Below are 23,650 nucleotides of genomic sequence, written 5' to 3'. Positions count from 1 at the left end.
AACATCTGAATTATTAATAGGGGGATAGATCAGATTCATATCCCTAATTCTGAGAACTGATATCCAATAAAGTGAAGAAGGAGAAGGCAGATGAGGACTAAGAGGTCAGCTTTACATATAGCCCCCAATTAGTCGAAGCAGCAGTTTTGTTTGTGATGATTTATAGCAGTGATGCCTGTGACATCCCAATATAGAACATCCTTTTTGGAGCCACTCTGAATGCAACTAACTCTTTGGAAATTTAAAAATTTATCAGACAACTTGGAGCTCACCTCAAAGAAAGACAAGAATCAATTAAAAATATGCATTCTGTTTCCTTAGCCCTACTTTAAGTCATTCAGGAGACAGTTTCGGGGAATGGAGTCTAATAGATCATTTTTGCAAACTTGAACAAAGTAATACCTCACTTCCCAGGAGTTAAAACCTCTCCCCCACATCCCCACCGCCCGAGAAGATGACACATATTTCGGGATTCATTTCAGCCAGAGATGACATAACCAGCCTTCCAGTAGCTTCAGAAACTCATGTTTCCCCAGCTTAGCATGACTCAGCAGATGGCCGCAAGTGTGAATGGCCTTAAGTGCCATACTGGCGCCAAGGGTCCTAGGTCATTATTTATTAAACATTTTACTTGCCCACAGCCTAAATCCCTGTAACTCCATTCTTACGTTTTTGCACGCTTTGGGTCAGAGGCTTCTTCATTAGGCCTAGCCCTGAGGTTAGAATAGATGCCGTTTTCACTTGTGAGGCTTAAGCTACTGATCCATCATCAAAATATCTGGTGCATAGTAACCATTCAATGAATGTCACATAAAACAGTGAGATAGCTTAAGTAATGCCCAGGCGCTAATTCCGTTTGCAAATAACAGTGATGGTTTTACACCCTTTTGAACACAGACTCTTACCTATTTCTTTCATGATGAGGAAGAACATGAACACGTTCTGAGTGCTAATTAGTGTCCTGGATACTTGTGAATGTTTGTCTCGTTTGATCCTCATAGCAAGTCTGTGGGGTTGGAGTTGTTAGTCCCATTTTGTAGGCAAGAAAACTGAGGCTGAGATTCCTCAAACTGTACAACTGATAAATGGCAGAGCCAGGCCTGGAATGTAATTCTTACCCTCTTACCCTGCTGTCTAATATGGGACTTAGTACTTGGATGCACTGGCTCCTCAGAACAGGCATTCAGACGTTGGCCCTGAAACAGGTTGATATTCAAGAATCATACATTCTACCTTGAAATAACAAAGACAACTGATTATGGCAGATAAAGGGAGAAATTAGTAAACCTGTACTGTTTTTAGCAAATATTTCATCCATACAAAATAATTTATATATAAAATATGAGTAACAACAGATGTCATGTCATAGAGTATAATAAAATACATGTGCCCATCACCCATATATATTATATATAGATATTTATATCTATCTAAAAGTTCATATATATATATATACATATACACACATATAATGTATCTCTTGACCCAGAAATAACCATTATCTTAAATTTTTTTGTTTATTTTTCCCTTGCTTTTCTTTATGGTTTTATTACATGTCTATGTATATGTATGTGCAAATATATCCTTAACTTTGTTTTTATACTTTATATGTAGGGCATTATCCTGCAAGTATTCTTTTGCAACTTGCCTTTTTTAAATTTAACATTATGTTTCTGAGATTCCATTTTGTCACAAAGAGCTGTGGTTCATTTTTACTGCTGTATAGTATTCCATTGTGTGACCATACCATAATCTATTCTTTCTGTCGGTTGGCATTTGGATTGTCTCCCGTTTTTGACCATCACAAACAATGCAATCATGAACATCCCTGTACATGTCTCCTGATCAATATGCAGTAAAAACAGTTCATGTCTCTCTTTTATCTTTTCTCTCTCAACCTTTTTATATCCACATGTGGATGAGGAGTTGTAGATAGATGAGTAGTGCTGAGGCAGATGAAGAGGAATGGGGCAGGATGAGTGTTCCAAAAGGAGAGAACACTGTGTTTCAAAGGCCAGAAATCAACAAGAATATGGTGTGTTTGAGAAACCAACAGAAATCCCATGCAATATGATGCTAAAATGCAAGATTTTTCTTAAAACTGAGAGAGATCTGAAACTGAACCAAGTTCCAAGACAGACTACTCTATAGTAGTTTCAAAGTAAGTATCCCAAAACTGGTTATATGTACGACTTTCGAACCCCAAATGAGGGAATAATTTGGGGAGATGATTTTTTGGAGGAAGAGCTATTTCCTCCAAACCCTCCGAGGGGGAGGGCAAGGGGGTTCTCCTTTTCACCTCAAGATTAGAGAGAAAGATGTCAGTGGGACCAGCAGGATAATTTAATATGTATCCTGAGGTGTTTAGGGGATGTGGTGGACTGACGTCAATTCATTCTTTAAAAATTAGGAGTCATCTGCAGTTACAGAGTCAGAAGAGAGGTCAGCGGACAGCAGCTTGACTTACATTTGGTGTGGCATCTTTGGATAAAATCAGCCAGGAAAGAATTTTAACCCTTTCCCTTACCTCTCCTCTCTTCCCTGCCTTCAAGCCTGTGGTGGAATCAGAAACCAGATTTAGTACATTTGAAATGGGTATGAGAGGTGGGAGCACTCTGTGAGAGAAAAAAAGAAGAGACTATGACCCACCTCTTCCTCTACAAGCGACCAGTCCACACTGGGCTCCAGCATTGGGGAGGGGCACAATTTAATTTTAAATTGAATTTAGTGTTTTCAATGTCATATGGGACCAGATATTTTGAAATATTCAACTGAGAATGGGTTGACACTAGAAGTGATCATAATATTGTCTGTTACCCAATAGGAAACTAAAAAGTTATTGAAACTGCTAGCATTTTCATCCAAGTGTGGAAGAAGAGACAGTCACATGAAAGGCTAAAGGGACAGGGGAAGACATATTAAGTTGTTTCCTAATGATGTTCTATGAGTCTTGGTTTTCAAAAATTATATAACTGGAGAGCAGCAAGGACAGAGATTATAGAAAAGGGACAAAGACTAGATCTGAAGGCAAAATGAGTCACATGAGGATTTGGGACTTCCCCCCAAAGGCCCTAGAAAGCCACTGAAGAGTTTTGGGCAGTGGAATTTTGTGTTCAAAATTGTGCTTTAAAAATAAAAAACCCATCTAGATTTAAGGTCAATAATGACTTGAAGGGAAGTAGAGGCAAAGGTCACCCAGAGGAGGCCATTATTTAGAAAAATTATGTGGTGGCGTGATCCAGGTTAGTGGCAGTAAAGATAAAGTGAACAGAACGTTTTGAGAGAAGTGATAAGCTTGAGAGTGATTGGTGATGGACCTGAAGTGGGAAGTCAAGGATGGCTTCTACATTTCTGATTTTAGTCACTTAAGTAATTGGCAGCACTATTTCGAAAACCTAGGAATTTTTTTTAATTTAATTTTTTTTATTGAAGTGTAGTTGATTTACAATGTTAGTTTTAGGTATACAGCAAAGCAATCAGAAACTAGGAATTTTTTTAATCTTTTACTCTTTTGGGAGTATACAGGGCAAACAACAGCATCTCCATCTTACTGATGTGGTGACTAGTATTCAAGAAAACCATGTAATTTGCTGAAGTCCACATAACTCATTACATGCTGAGAGCTGTTATTGACTTCCTGCAGTTTCTACTTCAAATGGCAATGCTTGAACTTGTTTTCTAATTGCATTTAGAAACAACCTACCATAGGTAAAGTTAAGTGTGTAATTTAAAGGAAGAGAGAAAGAAACTAGGTTCTGATATAGTCCTCAAGCTTAAGATATTTATATTTTTGACAATTTCAGCAAAAGATAATTATGCGTCTTGGAATCATGGAAACATTCCATGAAACCCTCGATTTTAATATACTTGAGAAAACTCTGAAGTGGCCTAGGTAGACTTTTGTTTCTCTCCCAGCCGCAATATTCTGCAGTTCATCTTTTAGAGTAGTATTTCTTAAACCTTAACATGCTTATGAATCACTTGGAGATCTTGTTAAAATGCTAGTTCTGCTTCAGTAGGTTTGGGGTGGGGCTCAAGATTCTGCATTTTTAACAAGCTTCCAGGAGATGCCTAGGCTCCTGGTCTTACCTTTGAAAAGGCAAGGTTATACATGAGCCCTGAAGTCGATGTGGGCACTGAAAGAGGTCAGAAGGAAAGGACCCAAAGGAGCCCCAGAAATGTAATTACGTTGAGGATAAACAGATCTAACTCTTGTGAAATGGTAAAGCAGATAAACTTTGTCAGGCCTATTTCCCTACTTTCTAAATTCCTTTCCTCATTCAGCACCTGCCTACGCCTTAGTCCATCTTTCTACAGATTAACTAATGAATCCTTGCCTAGAGGCAGATTGGAAGGTGGTTTTTTCTGTTACCCTTCCCGGAAAGCTGTATTTTCAACTGTACTCTTTTTTTTAACCAGTCAGAAGTGTTTTATTTTTAAAAAACAGAGTGAAACAAACAAACAAAAAACCTTTTAAGCAGAAAGTCTGATTAAATTCAGTATTAACTCAAGCTCTCAAAAACCGATTAGGGAAAGCCAACAGGTGCATGAGAGAAAAGCAGGCAGCAGTTGACAGTTCTTTGATGGAAAAGCAAGTTGCATACTTACATAAGCTGCCCTAATGATTATCAAGCCCAAGTTTTGTTTTTCAAAAATAGGTTTTGAGACTCAAAGAATAATTAACTTTAATGTGGAATGACAGGGGATACTATGATATTTGTGGGGAAGGGTCCCTGATTAGCACTCCTTCAGAGCTGACCTAGACAAAGCCTAGAGAAGAGACTGCCAGTTCAAGTGGCTCGTCTCATAGGGAATATCTGATGCTGCTCAACTCCCCATGCCTTCTTGAAATCAAATCTTTAAGATAATCAATCTTTAAGATATGCCAAATATTGAAAAGGAAAGAATTTTCCCCCAAAGAATATTGGTTGGCAACTTCGCCCTTGCTTGCTCTGGACAGGAGTGATGTGGAAGGTAGGGACATTGTTGAGCTTTCAGTGAGTCAAGGGATAAACAGGTGGAGTTAGATTGGATTAGACAGAATTGTTCCAATTAATCACGCTGAATTTAGAGACAAAAGATGTTAGGTTCTGTTCCAGGTTTGGCCATTTACATTCTGTGTGACTTTGGGCAAGCTATTTCACAACTTTAGTTCGTCTCTTCACAAATGAAATGAAACAACAGGACAAAATGATCTCTATGTTTCCTTCTGGTTCTAAAAACTGCGTCCAAAATTGTTTCAGGTGAGCTTGAAAAAAAGATAGTTTTTAAGCTGCTGGTTTTTACACTGGCTGGTCATCAAAATCACTTTGGAGAGCTTTTCAAATTTACAGATCTTCTACCCTGTTCTGATCATCAGTGTATGCAGCCTTGGAAACTGTTTCCATAAAGTTGTCCAGGTAAAGTCTGTCCATCAGATAAGTTTGGGAATCACTTAAACCAAGCCACAAGGAGGCGCCTGGGGGATGCTGATTTCCATCTCAAAGATTTAAAACTATTTTGAATATTAAAATGCAAGTAAAATTGATTTTCCATTTCTGTATCTAATTTTACTTCATATAATTTGAAATGAATTTGTAGTTGAAAGCGTCTCTTACTTTTGGTATTTTGGGTGTAGTTTTCTTTTATGTGAGCTAAAGTTATGTTAATATAATATGACTATAATTTCCAGCATTACAGACATAAAATTAATGTAATCTTTACTATTCAAGTTAGGATTGGAGGTTTAGAGAGTGGCAAACTATCTCCTGATGTGAATGAAGGATAAATGTTCCAAATTTTCTAAGATAATCCCTTGACCCATGGCCCCGACATTTCTTCTGCCCCTTTTTTTTTCTTTTGTTTTTTTAAATTGTAGTTGATTTACAATATTGTGTTAGTTCTAGGTGTACAGCAGAATTATTCAGTTATATATATGTATTTTTAAAGATTATTTTCCATTATAGGTCATTATATTACATTTCATTTCCTGTGTTATTCAGTAAATCCTTGTTGCTTATTTATTTTATGTATACTAATTTTTATCTGTTAGTCACATACTCCTAATTTATACCTCCCCATCCCTTTCCCTTTTAGTAACCATAAATTTGTTTTCTATAAATGTGTCTGTTTTTATTTTGTATATAGTTTCATTTGTATTATTTTTTAGATTTCACATACAAGTGATATCATACAATATTTGTCTTTCTCTGTCTGACTTACTTCACTTAGTATAATATTCACTAGATCCATTCATGTTGCTGCAAATGGCAGTATTTCATTTTCTATTGGGAAGTAGTATTCAGTTGTATATATACCACATCTTTATCCAGTCATCCGTCAGTGGACATTTAGATTGCTTCCATGTCTTGGCTATTATAAATAGTGCTGCTGTGAACATTGGGATGCGTGTATCTTTCTGAATTGGCATTTTGTTTTTTCAGATATATACCCAGGAGTGGAATTACTGGGTCATATGGTAGTTATATGTTTAGTTTATTGAGAAACCTCCATGCTGTTTACATTCCTACCAACAGTGTATATAAGGATTCCCTTTTTTCCACACCCTCTCCAACATTTATTATATGTAGACTTTTTGATGATGGACATTCTGACTGGTGTGAAGTAATACCTCATTGTAGTTTTGCTTTGCATTTCTCTAATAATTAGCAATGTTGAGCATCTTTTCATCTGTTTGTTGGCCATCTTTATGCCTTCTTTGGAAAAATGTCTTTAAATCTTGTGCCCACTTTCTAATTGGGTTAGTTGGTTTTTTGTTATTGAGTTGTATGAGCTATTTGTATATTTTAGAAATTAACCCCTTTTTGGTTGCATTGTTTGCAAATATTTTCTCCTGTTCCATGGGCTGTCTTTTTGTTTTGTTGATAGTTTCCTTTGCTGTGCAAAAACTTTCAAGTTTGATTAAGTCCCATGTGTTTATTTTTCTTTTGTTTCTTTTGCCTTGGGAGACTGAAGTGAGAAAATATTGCTGATTTATGTCCAAAAATGTTTTGCCTGTGTTCTTTTCTGGGAGTTTTATGATGTCATGTCTTATATTTAGGTCTTTAAACCATTTTGACTTTATTTTGTATATGGTATAAGGGAGTGTTCTAATTTCACTGATTTACATGAGGCTGTCCAGCTTTCCCAACACCACTTGCTGAAGAGACTTTTCTCCATTATATATTCTTACATCCTTTGTCTTAGATCCATTGACCATAAGTGTGTGAGTTTATTTCTGGGTTCTCTATTCTGTTCCATTGATCTATATGTCTGTTTTTGTGCCAGTACTACTCTGTTTTGATTACTATAGCTTTGTAATATTGTCTGAAGTCTGGAAGGGTTATGCCTCCAGTTTTGTTCTTTTTCCTCAGTATTGCTTTGGCAATTCTAGGCCTTTTGTGTTTCCATATAAATTTTAGTATTATTTGTTCTAGTTTTGTGAAAGTGTTCTGGGTAATTTGATACAGATCACATGAAATATGTAGATTGCTTCGGATAGTATGGCCAGTTAACAGTATTAATTCTTCCAGCCCAAGAGTATGGAATATCACTCCATTTCTTTGTGTCATCTTCAATTTCCTTTATCAATGTTTTATAGTTTTCAGCATATAGATCTTTCACCTCCTTGCTTAGGTTTATTCTTAGGTGTTTTGTTTTTTTTTTAATGTGACTTTAAACAGGATTGTTCTTTTACTTTCCTTTTCTGATATTTCACTGTTCATATAAAGAGACGCAACAGATTTCTATATAATAATCTTGTATCCTGCTATCTTGCTGAATTCGTGTATCAGCTCTAGTAGTTTTTGTGTGGATTCTTTAGGTTTTTCTATATATAGTATCATGTCATCTGCATACAATGACTGTTTTACCTCTTCCCTTCCAATTTAGATCCCTTTTATTTCTTTTAATTGTCTGATTGTTGTGGCTAGGACTTCCAGTACCATGGTGAATAGAAGTGATGAAAGTGGGCATCCTTGTCTTGTTCCAGAATTCAGCAGGAAGGCTTTCATCTTTTCATGATTGAGAATTATATTGCCTGTGAGTTTGTCATAAATATCTCTTGCCATGTTTTTGGAAGTTTCTAGAATCTGTAGGTTTTGCTTACTCTCTCAAAAACTGAAACTCCATCATTTCCCCTCAAAATATCCCCTCATCTGTAAAATAAATAAGAGAACTCAACCTCATAAGGTTGTTGTGATGATTAAATGAGTTAATATATCTAAAGCTTTTAGAGCAGTGCTTTGCATGTAATAGCAGAAAGAATATGTTAGTTATTCATATTTTTGTTGTATGGTTATCATTACTGTCTATCTGGCAGGGCTTCCACCACTCAGTTACCCAGTCGCACAACCTGGGTTCCACTCTTCCCTGTCCTTCAGAGAGGCCGAAAATGATAAAGCTAATGGGACAAAATGTTAATTGGTGTGTCTGGGTAAAGGATATGCAGTTGTTTTATGTACTTTTTTTTCAATTGTTACAACTTTTCTATAAGTTTGAACTAATTTTCAAAACAAAGTTAAACAAACAAAACAAAAACTTCACTGGCTTCCTCAGCATAATGTCCAAAGGCCTTACCTACTTCTTCAGACTCTCCTCCTACTGTTTTTCCCTCTTGATGTTTAAATTTCAGCCATAATACATGATTTTAGTTCATTACCTTTGTATTTGCTACTCTCTGAGCTGGAATGCTATGGTCTTCACCCATTTTCTACCTGGAAAACTCCTATTTATACTTCAATATCTGGTATACAATCCCTCCTGTGTGATACATATGTTATTTGACAGATTTAATCATCTCCTGTGACGGGCTGACTGTGTTTCTCATTTTGACTCCTAAGCCCCTTTCTCATGTAGTGTAATTACTGCTAAACTCAGAGTTCTTGGAGAAGAGTCCCTTATATCTTATCTATTATTGCATCCCAGCATCTGAGATTCTGATTTCTCTCCTCTTGTGCTCAGAGAACCAGGCCATGCTGGTTCCTCACCTTTTGCCTTTTGAAGTGGCTGTAACGACACTCAGTTTGCTGCTGCCTCTTATTGTTCCTGGCTGAAGCTTGGCTCTGACCACTCTCCTTGTTTTTCTTCTTTCCTCCATGAGGAGGAAGTGAACCTTTACTGATAAGGAGCTGAAATCTAGTGGTCATCGTTGTTAGTTACAGAAGTCTCCCTACCCCAGTGATCTCCTTCTTTTGTTCTGTGTTTAGAATCATTTTACCTCTTGGAAGTCTCAGTTTCCCCATCTATAAAAAGAGTACTTCAGTCCAACATCCCTTATAAGAGAGCTGGGTAAGGGAGGAAAAATAATTTTCCCTCTACCCCTCAGGATTCTTGGCTGAGACTCCTGATGGGGAGCAGAATATCCCACCCGAAAATATGCCCCTTTGGCATAAGGATTATCTTGAATAGGTTTATTTTTAACTAACAGCAGACATATGAGAAGCTCTGAAGACTGAGTAGAAGTTACCTTTTTGTAAGAGACATTTACATTTATAAGGGAAATCTTCATTTGTAAGAATGTCTCCTCAGTACCCAGGAACAGAAGGATGAGACTCTAATCTCTAGAAACTCTTTATTAATGCAGAAGGTCCGACTTAAATCTACATAATAAGCAAACCATTGTTTACTATGTTTTCCTGGTAACCTCCCCTAACTGACTTGCCCCACCACCCAACATCTTTCTTTTGTCTTTAGCTGAAGATGGTTTTCAAAGTGTGTGGAGGGTCTCCTAGAGGATGGAAGGAAATTATTTTTCCTCCCATACAGCTTTCTGTAATAAAACACAGAGTAACAAGAGAAAAACAGACAAAGTTAACAACATGTATACCTTCTGTATACATGACAGAGACCCAAGAAAACTGATTAATTCCTCAAAATGGCTCAAGCTACCACGTTAAATACCACCTTCAGCCAATGACAAAAGAAAGATGTTTGGGGTGGGGGTGAAGGTAGGGGAGCCTGTAATGAAATGAAAGGTTACCAGGAAAAGCACTATAAACAGGGGTAGTTTGTTGTGCAGATTTAAATCTGATCTTCTCTATTGGTAAAGAGTTTCTAGAGATTAGGAGTCTTACCCTTTTCTTCCTGGTAACAAAAAGGGAAAAAATCCTTACAAATGGGGATTCCCCTGTACATGTAAATTTCCTTCCCAAAAGGGCAACTTCTACTTTGTTTTCAGAGACTCTCCTGTGTCTGCAACTTCTTAAAAATAATCAGCCCAACATAATCCTTATACCAAAGAGGCATATTTTGGGGTAGCAAATTCTGCTCCCTTTCAGTTCTATGTTATTTTCTATTCCATTTGCTTAGGCTTTCTTTTAGAGTAGGTCATTTCATTTAAAACTTCATGCTAATTTGTCAAAGTTCATCAAATGTTACTAGAAACTAATAAGGTATTTTTTGTTCTTTATGTAAGTCAAAGACCAGTTTGCTCTGGTGAACGTATGTCCCTTTGGATTCTTACGTTTTTATTCTATGGAGATTTTTAGGGTAGGGCAAGCTTAGCATAGTTTATAGCAATAATTGCCTCTTCTGAAAGTTCCACATTTTCACTGCTTGTTTTTACTGCCATTTAAAACAATATGTTTTGTGGTTAAAAAGTGACCTGACTACTTGAAGAAGAAAAATCTCGAATTGGCAGTAAAACGCATTCACTTTGAAATACCATTGTGAGGACTGAGTAGTTTCTACACTGTTGAAATAGATCACATGCTTAAAATTTGCCATTGGGAGCATAAGAAGTATGACTCTGGAATGAATGCCTTGTCTTTCTTACTCAACACTCTATTCTGGTGCCTCAGACAGTGCCTGGCTCAACAGACATTTGGTGAATGAATAAAGGAATGAGGTCAGTAAGCCTGTTTGGGGAAATGTCAGAACTTAAAGGGCCTAAATACGTTAAAGCAAGTGACAAAGAAAACCCTGAAAAGACAAGTTCTTCAAAGTCCAAACTTTGCCATTAAGAAACCATTTGGTGCTTCTGATTGATCTGTGATGAAGAAAATCAGCTGCACCTGGTCCAGGACTTTTCATGGTGGATAGTCTTCAAATGTTTCTGAAATTGAAGGTTGTAACAATATTTTTTGGTCCCTTTGTGTTTGTTGCATGCTGTAGATTTTTGAGCAAGGGTTTTCTGGAGAAGTTTTACCGGAATAAAGGGGTGACTTACTGACAGCCCTTCCCTTCTCATCTGCTCTTTATCAACATTGTACAGTTTGCTGTAGCTGTTAGTAATGGGGAAATGATACAGGGACATTAGTACACGTGAGTAACCCAAAGTTATGTTGTATTACTCTTCCGGCTCACATAATCTAACTTTATTTGTATGTTAAATGATTTGCAGTTACTTTCTTAAAAACACATTTTATTTTCTTGTTGAATTACTGTTTATCTGCTGTCTCAGGTTTTCTGAAGGCTCTTCTCTTTTTGCTGCTCTTCCAGTCTGGAGAACTAACAAATGACTATATTGGGGCAGTGGGAGAGTGAGTACTCTATAAATCATCAAAATGCGATGTACTGTATATTCTCAGCATGAACTGAAATGGAAAAAAAAAATCTGCAAATTGGATTGATTCCTTTGGGCTTAACTTGGATTGGCTGCAACACAGATTCTGCTGTGGGTTGAAGTCATTTTCTACTTTGGCACTACAAAGTCCATGGGGAGTGGTGGAGTCATGATATAGCAGGAAGATTCTGGGAACAGGCCAGCATCTACATCTGTTCTGAACTGTAAGTGGACTGGAAAAGTGCTTTGAAAAAAGAAAGCCAGAGGAGGGAGGTGAAGGAAAACACAAAACCTTTACCCTCAAAAGGCCACGGAAAATGACCTGATCAATTGCAAGGAGATTGGATTTAGAGAAAAATTTTTATAGAAATAAAATATATACAATTCTTTCTATGTCTTTATCCATTAAGTCTCTCTCTTCTTTTAATAAGAGAATCATAATATATAATACAAGAAAATCTTATTAGGAAGGACTAAAGCATCACTTACTGTACTTGGGATGAGTCAGTGATGGAGTGCAAGGCCTTGATAACACCTTCTGACTTTCAACATACTTTTAGTGAATTGCATAATGGATCTCTTTTCTCCAAATGTTTGACTACACCATCTTGTAGGAATCCTTTATTTTTATTTTTTAATTTTTTTTCTTTAAGGTCTACTCTATCAATTGAATGTCATGAAGACCATGGGTGGGAGAGTGTGGCTGATTTACTGGAAAGAATTCACAAACAGGCTGGCCTGGGTTCAAATCAGACTCTATCATTTCCTGTCCTGTGACTTCATGCAGGTTGCTCTCTGGCCCTCAGCTTCTTCACCTGCAGTGGGGGTAGTAATATCTAATTCACAGGGTTGTTGTGAGGATTAAGTGAGTCCCTTAATGTTTCCCTTCACATGGAAAGCAAGGGATAAAATGTTAGGTTGCTGTCTCTCTGTTCTCATGAGTTCCCTTTCCCTTTATCTTACTGTGCTGCAGACACTGTTCAGTATCAAGAATCTTGATTTCCAGAGAAGGTAGAAGGTATTTTTGTCTGATTGAAATCAAAGAAACAAACTTGGCTTGTCTAAACTTGAAATTATTTTTTCTAGCTAGCTTAAAGTGGCTAGAGAAACCAAGAGAGGAAACAGGCTGCATGGCACATACACACAGAAAGGGAGAGTCTAAGTCTACTTGGAATAAACAAAATGGATTTTGCAAAAAAGCTGGGGCAAGGATCAATTGAGCTGTTTAGCTAACATGCCAGATTCTTTTTAGAAAGACTTTCTGAAAACAGCAGTCAAATTTTAGTAAGAGGCAAATAGAAGCTTCAAAATAATGGAAATCATAGAAACAATTTCCACATGATTTAGGAGAATTTTTTTTCGTCTCTGAAAAGCACTTTTCATTTTCTACTTAGTCCCTCAGATGTATAAAGAGAATAAAAAAGCTCTGAGGGGTCCCAGGGCCCTACTGAGAGTCACTGTAAAATGAGAGAATTGAAATGAAATTCATTATTTCTAAGGTCCCTTTTAATCTAAAATTCAAAGATTGTGTGCTTTGTTTAAACTGACATTAAAATTACTTTTATACTTTATATATTAAAAACAAATAAGAATGATTTACTGAGAACTTAACTTGGTGTGCTTCAAGTATTTTGTTCCCTAAACTACCCCAGGAAGCAGGTACTATTTTTTTTTTAACATTTTTTATTGAGTTACAGTCATTTTACAATGTTGTGTCAAATTCTGGTGTAGAGCACAATTTTTCAATTATACATGAACATACATATATTCATTGTCACATTTTTTTTTCACTGTGAGCTACCACAAGGTCTTGTATATATTTCCCTGTGCTATACAGTATAATCTTATTTATCTATTCTGCATATGCCTGTCAGTATCAACAAATTTTGAAATCCCAGGCTGTCCCTTCCCACCCCCTGCCCCCTTGGCAACCACAAGTTTGTATTCTATGTCTGAGTCTGCTTCTGTTTTGTATTTATGTTCATTTTTTTTTTTAGATTCCACATATGAGTGATCTCATATGGTATTTTTCTATCTCTTTCTGGTTTACTTCACTTAGAATGACATTCTCCAGGAACATCCATGTTGCTGCAAATGGCATTATGCTGTCATTTTTATGGCTGAATAGTATTCCATTGTATAAATATACCACATTTTCTTTATCCAGTCATCTGTTGATGGACATTTAGGCTGTTTACATGTCTTGGCTATTGTAAATAGTGCTGCTATGAACATTGGGGTGCAGGTGTCTTTTTGAAGTAGGGTTCCTTCTGGATATATACCCAGGAGCGGGATTACTGGGTCATATGGTAGGAAGCAGGTACTATTATTATTCCCCTTTTATAGATGAAGAAACTGAAGCCAAGAGAATATAAGTAATTTTTCCAAGGTTGTCCAGTTAGCAAATGGTAAAACTCAGATTTAACTGGAACTCTGATTCTGTCTCATGCTTTTAACCTACACCTATATTATCTTGCAGTGTATAGTAAACACATTGCTTACTGACAGTGGGATAAGTAGCTACATTGGCAACAGAAAATTCTACCTTGCTGAAAAACATTCTCTTAAATAAATGATATACTGAATAATTATACATATCAGAACTGGGAAATTTGTCAGTGCTTTGGACTTTGAGTTCTGAGGGTAGGCAAAATGTTTTTTTTGTTTGTTTTTAACCTTAACTCCTGCTTCCCAGGTACAATAGGCATTGAGTAAATTTTTATTGAATGAAATGTATATTGTATAACTTCATTATAAATCATTATAAAGATTTTGAAGGCTAGAAGCAACTTTATAGCTCATTTAACCTATCTACCCCCACCACTATTTTATAGAAGAAGGAACTGAAATTCAAAGAGGGGAGTAAGGAAAACAAAACTAATACCCCAGGACTCCTAATTTACAATCCAGAGCTCTTTCCACTTTGCTGTTACATGGAATCCTTTGCTTCCTGGTAGTGTATTCACAGGGCTAAATGCCTATTCTCATTGGTTGAGATGCTCAGGTCTCCAGTTTACAGGCTCTACTTTTTTGCCCATTGTCCACCCTAGAAACAAGCTGAGAGCATTGCAGGAAATTCCAGCTAGCATGGAAAAGCACTCCCTTGAGAGAGGACCAATTTTGCCTGGCCTTGGGGAACTTGCTTGCCTTTTTTCAGCTGTGTCTGAACCAATATGGCTGGATTTACAAGAGCCAAGAGGATGTTTCACCATCTGCCTGTTAGTGGGGGAACTGGCCTTTATCCTCCTCTAACATGGCTCAGGGCCAGTCCACTAAGGCACTCCTCCTTGGATTGATTGCATGTGGCTAAAGGAAAGGAAGCTCGGTGCTGAGCTCCAGAGCCAAGGGTGACAAATGGCTTGCACAAATGTGCAACAACAGCAAGTGTGATCTGAACACAATTGCACACTGTTACAACTTTCTCCTAAATACATGTTGTTATCACATTGGGATAGTAAACTGAGAAAGGCTTGGCTTTAAAGAAAAGAAAATTTTTCCTAATTACAAAAGTACTACAAGTTTTTTGTAGAAAATTTAGGAAGTACCAAAAAATAAGAAAATAAATGTCAACTATTAGATTACCATTCTGGGAGAATCATCAGGAAGTTTTTGTTATATATATTCTTTATAGCTTTTAGAACATATGTATATGGATTTTACTTGTGTGTATGTGTTTTTTTCTTAAAATATATCATAAACATTTTTATACCATTAAATCTTATTTATACTATTTTTAGCAGCTGCATAGTATTCCATCATGCCTGTAACCCTATTGCTGGGTATTTAAGTGCTCTTTGGCTTTTTGTTTTTTTAAAGTAATGTGGTGATAGACCTCTTTTTTGTGCAGCTCTGATTGTATTCGTAAGTAAAGTCTTAAAAGCAAAATTGTTAAATCAAAGCTGTGACTAGCGGGAGGCTACAGCTTGGTGGTAGATCACATGCTTAGTATGCACAAGGTCCTGGGTTCAATCCCCAGTACCTCCATTAAAATAAGTAAGTAAATAAATAAAACCTAATTACCTCCCCCAAAACAAACAAATAGACAAACAAAAAAGCTGTGACTAGTTTCTAATTTTAAAATTTTAAAGCTTTGATATCTACTGTCAAATTGCCTTCCATCAAGGTTATGCCAATTTACATTCCCACCAATGGTATATTAGCAAATTGCTCAGTGTCTCAGCTAACATGGGGCGTTGTCTTGTAGAATCTTTGCCAATGTGTTAAGTGAAAAATGTTAGCAGTCCACCTTAACTTTTAAATATAGGTGGCTGACCACCACAGGTTGCCTTAATTGAAATGCAGCTGAAGTTACAAAGACTCATACACAGGTAGATTTGTTCCCAGATTGAGCCATTTCTGCATGTATAATTTTTTTCTAGTTAATTACACAAAAGCAATGATGCCATCCTAGGCTCAGTTTTTCAGTTTGCAGATGGTAATATTCACCCTAGAGTAGATAAGCCTTTATCTCTCTTTTTTTTTTTCTCGGAGAAGAGAGGTAGTCATTATGTCTTTTACAGTTATGAAAGGAATATTTTCATCAATTGTTTATTTCATGGGTGTCATAAGTTTGCTGCCAGGAAAGTCAAGGTAAATGCTTCTGTGTAGCAATATTTTGATAAGAAGGAAATGTATTGTGTTTTGTGTTTCACACAGTAGAGGTATTGTTGGAGTAGACTTTTTTTCAGTTTCTGGAAAGAAAAACTTGAAACATTTTTGGTGGAGTTCTTCACGGGATGTTAGAGAGGAGCATGTCATTCTGGTTGGATGATTTCAGTCATCAGGAGTAAGTATGCCTAGGTGGTTGTGCTCAAGAGAATGACTTACTCATCTTTGTATTCCTAGTGCCTACAGCTGTGCTAGAAAATATGTTCTATTCAGAATTTAGTATTTCTCATGAAAGTCTGCACTTGCTCTGGGAACAAAACCATCCATGGTAAAGGAGGTAAAAATAAGTTCATTATGTTTCTTATCAAAGAAATGGAGATGATTAAATAAATGTCAATTTTAAGAAATTTATGTAGTTGTATTTTATTTTGAGTAAACTAGTACAGTGATACCTACTTTTGATTTCTCTAATATTTGTAAAATCACCTTTTATAGAAATACATACACAAAAAATACACTATATTTCTGAAGTATTTATAGTTTATCATTTGGATGAAAAATGTTTGTAATTAATACTTTATTTAATATTGAATGTTTACTCTCAGTATAGCAGAATAGTTTTTCTGTAATTGTAGAAGGGGGAGAAAAATTCTAAGAAAGCTGATTTAATTTCTGTTTTAAGATGTTGGCTTTTCTTATGTTATGGAAGATCTCACTATAATGCAAGTGCTGTAGGTCAACTCTTAGCTCAGGGTACTGTGCTAGAATGGACACGGGAGGTCAGGGTCCATGGATCTAATTCTGATCCCACAGCTCTGTGACCAATGAGAGAACTTAAGCAGTTTAGCCAGGTAATGTCAAATTTGGCTGATGTTGAATCTAACAAAAGCAAACATCATTTTGTGAAGTATTTCTTTACAGAAGAAGTTCCTTTCTCTTCTGTTTTTTTCCCTTCCCTTTTTGGCTGTATGATGTTCCTATCACTTAAAACAATTTTTTATCTTTATTTATTTATTTGTTTATTGGGGGAAGTAATTAGGTTTGTTTATATATTTATTTATTTTTATTTTTAAAATTTTGTTTATTTGTTTGTTTTTAATGTAGGTACTGGGGATTGAACCCAGGACCTAGTGCCATCACTTCTTATGTTGTACCGGTAGAAATACAGTGTTTCCCCTTTCCTCACTTTCCAAAGGGTATCATATGCCGAGAGAGGAAATGGAAAAGAAGAAACCTGAATTATTCTACAGAAGCAAGCATAAGGAACTACCTAAGGAAAGAAAGGAATGAGGAGCAAGAGAATTGGGAAGGAAGGCTGGAATGGTGAATGCTTTAAGGAGAATGACTGAAGAAGTTAGAGCAGCTGACATTGGGGAAAAGAAAAGGTAAGTATTTGCTAAGGAAGACATTATAAAGGTTTGCTCTGTGTTGTACAATAAGACCCAGAATAAGATCTATAAAATTCTTTGTTGCTCTTTGGAGCAGGATCTGTCTTTCTTATAGACATGACAATGTGATGAACCTGGACATGAGACAGTCCTATTGTTTTCAGGTTAGACTTAAGAACTAGAGAGCTATTTCAACTGTAACCATCACTCACAAAATATGTTAGGAATAAACAGAAAAACAGACCATTTATTATGTGCCAGCCACTTTGCATATATTTTGTCTAATATTTTGAACAATTCAACAATGTAGGGTTTTATTTCCCCCATATAAAATTCTGCCTCTGGAAAGGTGAGCATTTTTATCTTGAAGCATTGCATGCCTATTTTTAGGAAAGTCTTAATGAATTGTTGAATCAAATCTTCATAAGTTTGTAAATTTCTGCAATAACCTCAGCCATTGCTATCTGTTCTTTGCTGGGTTAAAAATTAAGTAAGTCTGAAATATATTAATATAACATTGTTAATATTAACTCTAGTTAAATCTTTAAATATACCATGGTAAAAAATATGAATATATTCTTTCAAACTAAATATTTGAATGAATATTTAAATGATAGAAATACAAATTTTCATAATTATAACAGCAAAGTGAAAGAAATATGAATCCTTCTTACACTGAAAATGGGTAATTAAAAACCAGAGCAAAGCATCTAACTGTATGTGGAACTTGGTTCCTCCCCTTTCTTTGTATGAAGTTACTCAGGAATTGGTATAGCTGAAAATAGAACCAGGTCTCCTGAACCCTAGGCCTTGTCTGATTTTTGTTACATGAGCTGCCTCAAACACAAAAGACCATGTTCTCAACTTTCACTCTTTGTCCATTTTGCCAGCAGCCTCTAAGAACAGCCATTCAATTAAAATATTTGGAGTCTGAACTCAGGCTCTTTTGGGTGCTCAAAGGATCGGGGAATCATAAAAGGCTTAAAGTTCCACACAAATGCTGTAGCAACCTATCCCCCGACCCTCCCAGCTCTGATCTCCATTCATATCCACACTGGCTGGGTTATTATTTCAAAGAGGAAGAAACCAAGAGCAGGAGGCAGATGTACTTAATAATAAGCCTTTGGTTCTCTCTGCCTAATAGGCAGTGGTGCCCTCTCCTGGCAGAGCATAGCATAGCACTTCCAAAAAGGAATGGAGACTCTATGGCTGATGGCTTCAGGTGCTTGAATAAATCATTCCATAGCACACACTAAGATCTTCCAACTAGTTTTTATTTATTATGAGCTTTATTTGAGGTAAAGGTAGAAAATAATGTACTTAGATTCGCAATTTAAAATAGTTTACAGTAATTCCTTTTATATATACTTCATATTATCCTTTTAGACATTTTTTAATATACAAGGAATAAAGTTAATCATTTATGAAGTTTAACAATAATCAGAAAATTGTCTTCATGATTATACTTCAATTAAAAAAAAAGAATGAATAAAACATTTCTAAAATCCAAAAAAAAAAAAAGAAAATTGTCTTCAAAACAATTTCCTCAGTGTGCTATTACTATAAATCTCATAGTAGCCAAGATATTTATATGAAGGGCACTATCCCAAGTCATTAAATAAAAATAAAAGTACACTTCTTAAAAAGGGGCCAAAGAAGAAAGTACACCAAAAATATGCAGATGCATACTTTTCAAAAGGACATAAACTATACTTTTAGCTACTGTCTTCTCTTCAGATTTCCTTTACCGACAATATATGGCAGAACTTTTGATGTCTGGATGCTGCTGCAGGAAGATCTCTAAGGCAATCGTGTACAGAAAAGTTTGTGTATAATACAGGGAAAATATAAGATATCATTCCAGAATTAAAGTTTGCAATGATAATTGATACCAGAAAGGACTGGAGTGCCTTCATATAATTATAAAAATGTACATCTATGTATAGTATGCCACTGGAGTTAGGTATTGAATGGTACTTGATGTACAGAATCTCCATCTTTAAGTGACTTAAAATTTACCACACAGGTAGATATTTCACTTCTGTGCTTTTTTTTAAATAGGCTGACTATGTATAATAAAGTTTATTTGTAAACAGGATGTTTATTTATAATAAATAGCTGATCATTCATGAGTGCTAACTCGTAAGCCCTAGTATAAAATAAATACATTCTAAATATAGGATGTTTAACATATAGATATTGGACTTTAAAAAATGACAATCCTGAAATCCCCCATGTTTCATCATATTGCATAGCTGAAATTCATCTACTTTTATAAAAACATATTCTTTTTATTCACGCAGAATTTTGCTCCAATCCCCTTCAATTTCTTTCTATCATACTACATAGTGGAACCACAAGTTTATTCATTAAACCTTTAAGCAGTTCACAGTTTTAACTCTTAATTTTAAAACAACATATTCATCATATACAAAAATAGTAAGGGGTTGCTGCTGGAAAGGTGAAACTGTCCACATGTGCCTGACTCTTTCCTCTGTTGCCCATGCAGGGCAGATGCTTTGTGTGTGCCTGTTAGGAATATAATTAACCCCAAAATATAGATCTATTCCTCCAGCTTCTTTTCTTTTCTTTTCTAATGCATCACATTCTGTTTGTAAATCTGCAGCATTCCCATCAAAGATGTGAGCATTCTTAGGATCTATGTCAGTATGCTTTAAAAAGTGATTCCATGTGAAAGAATAGTAGCTTTCAGGATGATTGCTGGGAAATCCTATATGTTCATGCATGTTAGGTGTCTTCACATATTTAAAAGAAAGGTATGACATTCTGTTAGATTTTTTATAAGATACCGTAGGCATTCAGAGCAGGCATCCCCAAGATGCGCCACCTTGGCATGTGATTATTTTGAGCAAAAGGCAACGAAGACTCTGTGAACTGAAGAGGAACTACTGCCCCTCCCTTAGGTATCTAGAGTAGTTTAACTGGGGATTTTTTCTTCCCGGAAAAAGAATTACTACCAGAGATACATTTTATCTAAGTGGCCCCATCTGTATGGCAGGGCAAACATCTAGTTATCAAACAGCTGCTCTTCTTATTCTGTGAATGACCCTACTGTCCTTGGAAGCCCAAGGCCCTTATCCCATTCCTAAGCTCAGGATGGCATATAGACCTCGTTTTACTTTTCTGTCTAAAAACCTCTCATGTTTTTGAGGTCTCTGACTCTCTCGTATATGTATGTACAAAATTAAATTTGATTTTCTCCTGTTAATCTGTCTCATGTCAATTTAATTCTTAGATCAGCCAGAAGAACCTAGAAGGGTAAAAAGTGTTCTTCCTCCCCAACAATACTAGTGGTGTATATTTGTACACCCAGTGGACTGACAGATTCTTCTGGTGCTAGAGCAACAGGAGTTTTTTCAGAGAGAAAAATCACCTGTTTTATCTTAAGTGATTACATACTCAACTATGATGCTTTCATTCTCCTCCCTTGGAAAGAGAGCTGACCACCTACACAACACTAGCTTCTGAACTTGCAGTTATTTACAGAGTAACTCGGGTGATGCTACAATTTTAGGTGCAATGACCCAAACCCCATTCTACACAAAGAAATAGATTCCACTTTCTTTTTTTTTCTTTCAATTAAACTATTCTGTTCTTAATCATGATGATTACCTAGCTCTTTTGTGCTGGTTTAGACATGTATTAGCATCATAGCCAAAGATGATGAGTCATTTGACCATGAACCAGATTTGGAGGGGCAGTCTGCGTGCCATTTATTACCAGAGTGCAGCAAAATAATGATACTCACTCTGTATTTTCTTTTCATGGTGTTATTGCCAGTAGAGGCCTGATGCTATCCCACAGCCCACCACTAAGGACTACTGCATTTTGAGACATGAAGGATTTGCCACAAGCAGCCTGACATTACTGTGTGTTATGAATTGCTTCCATCTTATTTTTATTTCCTGTACATAGCATGAAACACTTCCTTAAGAAAGGGCTCTCTTTATCTATGGTAAATATTCTAATTCGAGGGCCTACCTGCCACACATAGTAAATGGCCTAGAAAACAAGTTCAGTTTCAAACACTTGGAACTGGGGCAAGCGGGCCTCCTTTTCTCTCTATTGGCACCCCTACCAACCTTGCTAAAACACTATATTGAATTTCCTTAAAGCAAGGGAAAACAAAAGCCTTTTATATTGCCTTGTATTTTTAAACCAATGGCTTCTTTTGCATAGCTCTATTTATTGTGTAATTAAGAAGAAAAAAGACTATTCATGCTGAGATGAAAATTCTTTTTAAAATGTTGTTGCAGCTTTTGGATCTCAGTGTCCTCATTTTCAGATCTTATTGTCCTCCTGGTCCTTCAACCCTCCCCAAAGCACCTCAATAACATAGTTTGACCCCCAAAACATTTTTAATAAACAAACAAACAAACAAAATGTTGCAAACCTTGTAAAACACAGCATATTATGAAAATTTTACTTTCTTTCAATAAAATTTTTTTTTAAGATTAAAGCTTAATATTGACAATCTAGTAATTTTAGGAGTCTATGTAGTAGTAGGTTTCAGTGTAGTAAAAAGTATTCTGCAGTGATGGAAGTATGCCACACTTTATATGTTATTCATGCTCTTTACAAAGAATATGACACCTTCGAAGACAGAACAGATAGAAAATGGAACCATATGTTTAAAAAAATGATCTGAGGCAACTCCAAGCATCACATATGCTGAAACTTGGCTTACCCTGCTCTTGTTAAAGGGCTCAGGCAAATTTAAGCCTTCACAACATTTATATATCTCACATGTTAGAATAAATATTCAAAGACAAATAATAATATTAATAAAAATAAAATGCTGTCTGTCTTAACTTCCTCATTTGAAAAAAATCTCAAAACTAGACTCATATTATTAAAATTTGCTAGAGGCAATAATATTAAAAATTGTAAGCGCATGCACAAAATTCTTGAGCTTTGCTTAGTAACAACTCAGAACACCTACTGCAAGGAAACTGAAGCTTAGCCTGTCAGGCCTTTTAGAAAATCAGCTTGAAAAATACTTGTTAACCTTACCCATGCTTACTTATGACCTTGTTCATAGAGGGAAGCCCAAGTGGCTTACAGGTCACACCATTATTCCTGTGGATCCTATTTCGAGCTGTTGGTTAATTTTACAGCTTGATTCTTTCTGTTTAGGTAAGGTATGAAGGGACCTTTACCCATTTTAATCTCTATTTTATTTTTTAATATATAAATGACCATGCTGTGAATAATTTTTAACATCAGGTAAACTTTTAATTTCTGTAGTTTTAATTTTGAGTGTATTGTTTCCTACTGAGAAACTTATGAAAAAAGGTAAATAACAAGTTTAAAAGAAATTATATTGAATGTAGTACTTTTCCAAAGTTCTCATTTGTGGTGCTCACTAAATTGGTGGATTGTTGAAGAGTGTCACCTTCTAACTCAGTTCACTAAGCTTATTCTGGGAGGCAAAAAGTATCTTTTTCTGAAAAGACTGCACAAAGCTTCACTGTAAGGCTATCGTTTAGATAGTGCTGTAATATTGTTATAATGTGTGACAGTTTATAAAACATTTTCACATTTGTTAATTCATTTATTTCTCTTAACAACCCTAAAACAGTGAAAACAGACACTATTATCCTGTTTTATAAGGTTCCAAGGGTAACATATGCAAGGCTTTAAGAGATAAAGGCAAGCTTTGAACTCCAAATTTTTGTGACTCCAAATCTCAAGCTCTTTTTACAACCTTAGAGTAAAATTTTCTCAATTCTTTTTTTTTAAATTGAGGTATAATTGACATATAACATTATACAACCATTTGTAGAACATAATGATTCAATATTTGTATACATTGTGAAATGGTCCCCACAGTGAAAAGTTAGAGCCTTCCAAAAGCAAACTCTTACTGCCACCAGTATTCCTCACTCCTCTCCAAACCCAGCTACTGGGCCTAAATGGTGGCCTTCCTGGGTCACAAGGAAAAGAAGGAAAGACAGAGGCGAGTCTAAATTCCTGATGCTCACTGGAATCTTGGCAGCGAGGTATGCGCTGTCACAGTTTTACCCTAAAGGAGTAAACTTTAGTAAAGTTCAAATAGATTAGGACCGTCTGTTATACAATTCCTTCCCATCATCCCATCGCCATAGCAACCCACACGCCAAATAAGCAAAAATATATCAGGAAAACTTAA

The 23,650-nt window shown here is 36.0% G+C and overlaps 1 protein-coding gene and 1 pseudogene across 1 annotated transcript in view; one reads left to right on the top strand and one right to left on the bottom strand.

The window, feature by feature from the left end:
* Positions 1-23,650, top strand: part of CEMIP2 (cell migration inducing hyaluronidase 2) — a 132,649-nt gene that overhangs the window by 13,436 nt on the left and 95,563 nt on the right. The window contains exon 2 of the mRNA XM_015243683.3: positions 17,286-17,475. The gene's annotated coding sequence lies outside the window, so the exon portion shown is untranslated. The remainder of the gene's footprint in view (positions 1-17,285; positions 17,476-23,650) is intronic.
* LOC140695849 (glucosamine-6-phosphate deaminase 2 pseudogene) lies at positions 19,801-20,225 on the bottom strand (annotated as a pseudogene).

This window comes from Vicugna pacos, chromosome 4 (assembly GCF_048564905.1).
Source record: "Vicugna pacos chromosome 4, VicPac4, whole genome shotgun sequence".
Classification (NCBI taxonomy): Eukaryota; Metazoa; Chordata; class Mammalia; order Artiodactyla; family Camelidae; genus Vicugna; species Vicugna pacos.
The sequence above is the reverse complement of the archived record's forward strand: the minus strand, read 5'-3'. Positions and strand labels throughout refer to the sequence as shown.